This window comes from Rhipicephalus microplus, chromosome 7 (assembly GCF_043290135.1).
Source record: "Rhipicephalus microplus isolate Deutch F79 chromosome 7, USDA_Rmic, whole genome shotgun sequence".
In the NCBI taxonomy this organism is placed as follows: domain Eukaryota; kingdom Metazoa; phylum Arthropoda; class Arachnida; order Ixodida; family Ixodidae; genus Rhipicephalus; species Rhipicephalus microplus.
Genome location: NC_134706.1, coordinates 67,251,532 through 67,258,516, shown reverse-complemented (window position 1 = coordinate 67,258,516; position 6,985 = coordinate 67,251,532). Strand labels below are relative to the sequence as shown.

Below are 6,985 nucleotides of genomic sequence, written 5' to 3'. Positions count from 1 at the left end.
CTTTTATGCTGTTATTGTCACCCTTTTGTTCTTCCATATGCTTTGAGGATGGGTTGTTGAACGTCATTGTTTTTTTTTTGGTGTTTCGGACTTTCACTTTGTTTACTCTGGTTAACAGCCTTCAGAATACCTTTTCGTTGTCCGCAGATGTTTCGAATTCTACATCTGATGTAGACGCATGGCGGCGGTTTATGGACGGGGAACATTGTGCGCTGTTAAGGTGCTTCGCCCCTCATGAAATTGCGGGAACATTTTTTTAAAAGTCACGGATTCGTATGTGAAACTAAAGAGTTGGCCTGGGCGTGGTTGTAAGACTTATTGGAAGGAAACAGCGAGAAAAACAAGAAACCAAACAAAGAAAGAACCATGCAGCGCTCTGTATGTGTCCTTCTTTTGGATAGTTGTTTTCCGCGCTGTTACCTTGCAGTACGTATGGGATCTTTTTTTTTTTCAGTTTGTTAGTCCGGGGTCGCGCTCACGGCGGCCCTAACGGCCAGAGTGTGGAGACGGTGCATTTTTTTCTAGCTTTAGACAAAATAAATTGTAAAGTTCTTTAAACGTTATAGCTCTCCCCGGGGTGACTTACACATTGCCGATTGACTCTCGAACATTTGTAAGAACTCGCGTGACCTTAAACCTCACCCACTGAAAGCTCGAAAATGCTTCGTAAGGGGCAGTTCCTTGAAACTTAAGTTGTCTATTGTATAGAGTTTGTTGTGATCGGAATTTAATATACTAGTTTCTTTGTGTGTGCTACTCTACATCACTACTCCAGCTTGCAAAATGGTGTTTTAGGGCTTGCCGAAGGCTGCGCTGGGAAATAATACTTTTTTGCAGACTAGTTGGTTCATACTTGAAAAATTGAATTTTTGCACAAGCTTCAAGGAAAACAAGGGAGACAGGAAAGAGCGCAGGATCTGCGCTCTTTCCTGTCTCCCTTGTTTTCCTTCAAGTTTGTGGAGCAATTCGATTTTTCAAGGCTGCAGTGGGAAACTTAATCTATGTTCACAAGGAATTATCATGCAACGGTTTTGTTTGTAGCCAAATAGTAAACTTATGTATATTCCGAAGTCTTCCATTGAAGTGATAAGCCAAGTATTAAGCTTTTGTTTTACAATGCTACCTATTACAGTTTGCTTAGCGCAGTTCTCTGGTCAATTTCCCGTAATACAAAGCCTTTTTTGTGTTATAGAGAATAAGAATAAAAGATGTGTGCTGACAGACAAGTAAATAAAATAAAAACATTCATGACATTCCGAAGCTTATGCTTACCAAGGCACACGGCCGCGCCAAGCGAGAAATCACATTCCATTCCCATTTCCTTGCACGCGTTCATATCGCGTTCGTTGCATTTAGTCCGTTTCGTGGCTGTGCAGAGAACAAGAGAAACGAAAACATTGACAGCAACTGGAACACAAAAACGCCGAAGAAAATATTTAAACTCGCACTTGATAGTAACCACTCGCACGTTGCTTGAGAAGCAAACCCGGTACATCTGACGCACTGTGGGGATCGATGGCATATAATGCGAAGAAGCCAGCAAGAGGTTTATAAGGTTGTACATAACATGTATGTATCGATTTGCATGTTGAGGCCTGTAATTTATATTCGTGATACAGTCACGTTGCACAATAACGATCTTGCTGTATGTCAAGCTAAGCGAAACGGTGGCGATTGCACGATGAGCGTGATACATACAGTACATGCCGTACATCTTCGTCATTTATGTTTGTCATGCAGTCACGAGGAGCAATACCAGTTTCATTGTATATCAAGCTAGAGAACCGCACTCTAGCGCATCATGAGCGTGGTGTGTAAGTCATGTCATACACAATATGCATGTCATGATTATCATGCTGCGGTGATTTATGTTAGTCGTAAAGTTATTGTATGCCGAGACGAATTTGGTATACATTACATTTCGGTATGGCCATGAAAGCATAAAGTCAGTGGTGGCTATGTATAGGCGCTCAAAGTCACAGAATATTGCTAAATGCTTGGAATTTTAAATGTGTACAACGCGAAGAAGTGCCACGAGAGAGAGAGAGATAAAAACTTGATTTGCGCATTACGTGGAGAATCCCGCTGGCCCCTGCCATCATCTCTGCCCTTTGGACCTGCCAAAGCTGATCGTCAAAGGCCGAGTTGGACAGCGTTACGTCCCATTGTTCCTCCGTGTTGTACATGACGTGGTGTTCTATGTTGTAGAGTGTGCACTCAGACGAGATGTGAAACAGTGTTCGTGTAGTCCCGCACCACGCGCATAAGTGTATGTTTCAATGTTGTGGGGTATAATAAACATCAACTGCAAGAAAAAGTGGCCCCACTTTTCCAGGCTTGTCACGTTTATTTTTCCAGTTGGTTGGTTGTTCTTTATATAGTCCTGGCACAACCTACCCCAGGGGATCGGTCATGAAACGGGTGGCACCTTATTTTAGAGATAAAATTTGTTTTACAAGCCGAATGCATTTAGAAAAAAATGGTTTAAAATTAACACATCAGTAAAACGAGAAATAAATATATAATAAATAAAGTGAGTGAGTGAGTGAAACAACATTATTGACGATCCGGCATAAAGGGGGAAGGGGTAGGGGGATTAAAGCGAGACACTAGCGTGCTCGGACGTCCCAGAGCAGCAACCTACTCGCGTCAAACCCGTGGGGGCGCCGCTTTCGGCCACTGGCGTTCCAGGATGCTAAGCACGTGCTGGACCACGTCTCTTCGGTTGCCTGGCTCTCGGCTGATGATTTTGCTGCTTATGGCAGTTGGCATAATAAATAAAGGAAAGCTTTGCCTGGTGAAGCTGCCTGTATTATTCCTTCCTGTCTCTTGCGCTGGCCTTTCAGGATTTAGAAGAAAAATTCGGTGTACCGCAGAAGCTTTTAGTAAGCGCACCACACATGTCGAAACGGTGGTACCTCAGGGTTGGTCTTTCCTGGGATTAACCGTCTGATTCTTAATGAAATCATTGTGGTTCGAAGTAAAAGAGGTGTAACGAACGCGCCCTTGATCATGTCTTACGTTTATTACTGCTTTAGTTTTACTTTGAGAAATATTGCCGGAAACTTAGCACGTGCTGGCATATACGCGAGAGATATGGGGAAAGAAATGGTGGAAACGGTCACAAAGCCCTTTATCTATCATGTTTTTTCCCTCGTGCGTCGCACATGTGTTCGCTAAAAAAAGTCTTCGAGGCGACATATATATATATATATATATATATATATATATATATATATATATATATATATATATATATATATATTATGAAGTCTTGGTGTCTTGGCTGCGATATATATATATATATATATATATATATATATATATATATATATAAATATATATATATATATATATATATATAAATATATATATATATATATATATATATATATATATATATATATATATATATATATATGAGATATAACAGACAGTAATGCCAAGGAATGTACAGGGGAAGTTATTAACATTAATGGAATGTAAATAAGAAGAAAGAAAAGTTTTCTTTCTTCTTATTTACATTCCATTAATGATGTTAATAACTTCCCCTGTACATTCCTCGGCATTACTGTCTGTTATATCTCATTATTATTGTGTTAAAAACACGGAAAAACGAGCCCTTAGGTATACACTTCTTTCCCTTATTTCATTGAACGAGGGTCTCGTACTGGCAGACTTGGTGTGTTTAGGTTGTATAAGAGGGACAATTAATCAGCTGCCCGCTCATAATAAGTTCACGTGCTACGTGACGCCAAACATGCGCATAAGAGTGTTTTCACACTCGTTGTTTGGCTTATAGATGGCGCTGACTGTCGCTCCTACTTCTAAATTCACAGATAAACCCAAAAAAGTGGATGGAGGGAGTGCCGCTGTAATAGCTCAGTGGTTAGAGCATCGAACGCGTAATTCGAAGGTCGTAGGTTCGATTCCTGCTTACAGTTGGTAATTTTTTCATCCACTTTTCTTTCTTCTTATTTACATTCCATTAATGTTAATAACTTCCCCTGTACATTCCTTGGCATTACTGTCTGTTATATCTCATTATTATTGTGTTAAAAACACGGAAAAACGAGCCCTTAGGTATACACTTCTTTCCCTTATTTCATTGAACGAGGGTCTCGTACTGGCAGACTTGGTGTGTTTAGGTTGTATAAGAGGGACAATTAATCAGCTGCCCGCTCATAATAAGTTCACGTGCTAGTGACGCCAAACATGCGCATAAGAGTGTTTTCACACTCGTTGTTTGGCTTATAGATGGCGCTGACTGTCGCTCCTACTTCTAAATTCACAGATAAACCCAAAAAAGTGGATGGAGGGAGTGCCGCTGTAATAGCTCAGTGGTTAGAGCATCGAACGCGTAATTCGAAGGTCGTAGGTTCGATTCCTGCTTACAGTTGTTAATTTTTTCATCCACTTTTCTTTCTTCTTATTTACATTCCATTAATGTTAATAACTTCCCCTGTACATTCCTTGGCATTACTGTCTGTTATATCTCATTATTATTGTGTTAAAAACACGGAAAAACGAGCCCTTAGGTATACACTTCTTTCCCTTATTTCATTGAACGAGGGTCTCGTACTGGCAGACTTGGTGTGTTTAGGTTGTATAAGAGGGACAAGTAATCAGCTGCCCGCTCATAATAAGTTCACGTGCTACGTGACGCCAAACATGCGCATAAGAGTGTTTTCACACTCGTTGTTTGGCTTATAGATGGCGCTGACTGTCGCTCCTATTTCTAAATTCACAGATAAACCCAAAAAAGTGGATGGAGGGAGTGCTGCTGTAATAGCTCAGTGGTTAGAGCATCGGACGCGTAATTCGAAGGTCGTAGGTTCGATTCCTGCTTACAGTTGGTAATTTTTTCATCCACTTTTCTTTCTTCTTATTTACAGTCCATTAATGTTAATAACTTCCCCTGTACATTCCTTGGCATTACTGTCTGTTATATCTCATTATTATTGTGTTAAAAACACGGAAAAACAAGCCCTTAGGTGTACACTTCTTTCCCTTATTTCATTGAACGAGGGTCTCGTACTGGCAGACTTGGTGTGTTTAGGTTGTATAAGAGGGACAATTAATCAGCTGCCCGCTCATAATAAGTTCACGTGCTACGTGACGCCAAACATGCGCATAAGAGTGTTTTCACACTCGTTGTTTGGCTTATAGATGGCGCTGACTGTCGCTCCTACTTCTAAATTCACAGATAAACCCAAAAAAGTGGATGGAGGGAGTGCCGCTGTAATAGCTCAGTGGTTAGAGCATCGAACGCGTAATTCGAAGGTCGTAGGTTCGATTCCTGCTTACAGTTGGTAATTTTTTCATCCACTTTTCTTTCTTCTTATTTACATTCCATTAATGTTAATAACGTCCCCTGTACATTCCTTGGCATTACTGTCTGTTATATCTCATTATTATTGTGTTAAAAACACGGAAAAACGAGCCCTTAGGTATACACTTCTTTCCCTTATTTCATTGAACGAGGGTCTCGTACTGGCAGACTTGGTGTGTTTAGGTTGTATAAGAGGGACAATTAATCAGCTGCCCGCTCATAATAAGTTCACGTGCTACGTGACGCCAAACATGCGCATAAGAGTGTTTTCACACTCGTTGTTTGGCTTATAGATGGCGCTGACTGTCGCTCCTACTTCTAAATTCACAGATAAACCCAAAAAAGTGGATGGAGGGAGTGCCGCTGTAATAGCTCAGTGGTTAGAGCATCGAACACGTAATTCGAAGGTCGTAGGTTCGATTCCTGCTTACAGTTGGTAATTTTTTCATCCACTTTTCTTTCTTCTTATTTACATTCCATTAATGTTAATAACTTCCCCTGTACATTCCTTGGCATTACTGTCTGTTATATCTCATTATTATTGTGTTAAAAACAAGGAAAAACGAACCCTTAGGTATACACTTCTTTCCCTTTTATATATATATATATATATATATATATATATATATATATATATATATATATATATTATGAAGTCTTGGTAGTCTTGGCTGCGACAACGTTTATTCGAGGAAAGACCTCGCAAAACGAACGGGCAGAGCCAGCACACAGACGATGACAATTATGATGACCCAGAGTGGCAATGATGGCAAAGAGACAAGCGGATGATGGTGATTGTGATTATGCAGGGATGAGGATGATGTAAGTTACAAATGCCCACACTAATTCCCCCCACTAGGAAGCGGACACCCTGGCCGCCGTAAGTCAAAGTGACGTGGAACGTCGCGTGAAAGGTTTCATGCGACAAACGTGGACAATCTCTGTGCTGCGGTAGCGGCGGTCTGTTGGGGCGACGAGTGGTGTCACACGATAATTAACCGGCGAAGTCTGTTCTAAAACAAAGTATGGCCCGATGAAGCGTGATTGGAATTTGTCAAAGAGACCAGGAGTGCGAATGGGTGTCAAAAGCAGCCCCTCGTCACCAGGTTGGAAAGACAAAACGCCGTAGGATTCGTCATAGATGATGTTCCGCTCGTGCTGTCTCGCTTCAGTACTGATGCGAGCCTGATGGCGAGACTGGGCCAGGCGGGAAATGTATTCTTCGCTAGAAAACTGACATGAATTCCCATGGCTGCTAAAGAAGGAGATGTCGAGAAAGGTATTCGGGGTGCGTCCGTAGGCGAGGTAAAACGGTGAGTAGCAAGTTGTTCGCTGAACGGCGGTGTTGTAAGCGAATGTCAGGAATAGTAAAAGAGTATCCCAGTTTTTGTGGTCAGGTTGGACGTAAACGGCTATCATGTCTGCAAGGGTTCGGTGAAATCTTTCTGTGAGACAATTTGTCTGCGGGTGGTAGCTTGAAGCTGTCTTGTGAGTAGTTCCAGAAGCGCGCAGTACTTCATTTACAACTTGTGACAGTAACACTTTGCCGCGGTCACTAAGCAGTACACGAGGAGCCCCATGACGCAGTATTATTGCGTGAAGAATAAAGTCTGCAACTTCCACAGCTGAGCCTGTAATAACAGAGGAAGTCTC

At 41.4% G+C, this 6,985-nt stretch overlaps 1 non-coding gene across 1 annotated transcript; it reads left to right on the top strand.

Annotated features, from left to right (window-relative positions):
• Positions 1-4,782: 4,782 nt before the first annotated feature.
• Positions 4,783-4,855, top strand: TRNAT-CGU (transfer RNA threonine (anticodon CGU)). The gene has a single exon. It is a non-coding gene; the product is annotated as a tRNA-Thr (tRNA).
• Positions 4,856-6,985: the final 2,130 nt, after the last annotated feature.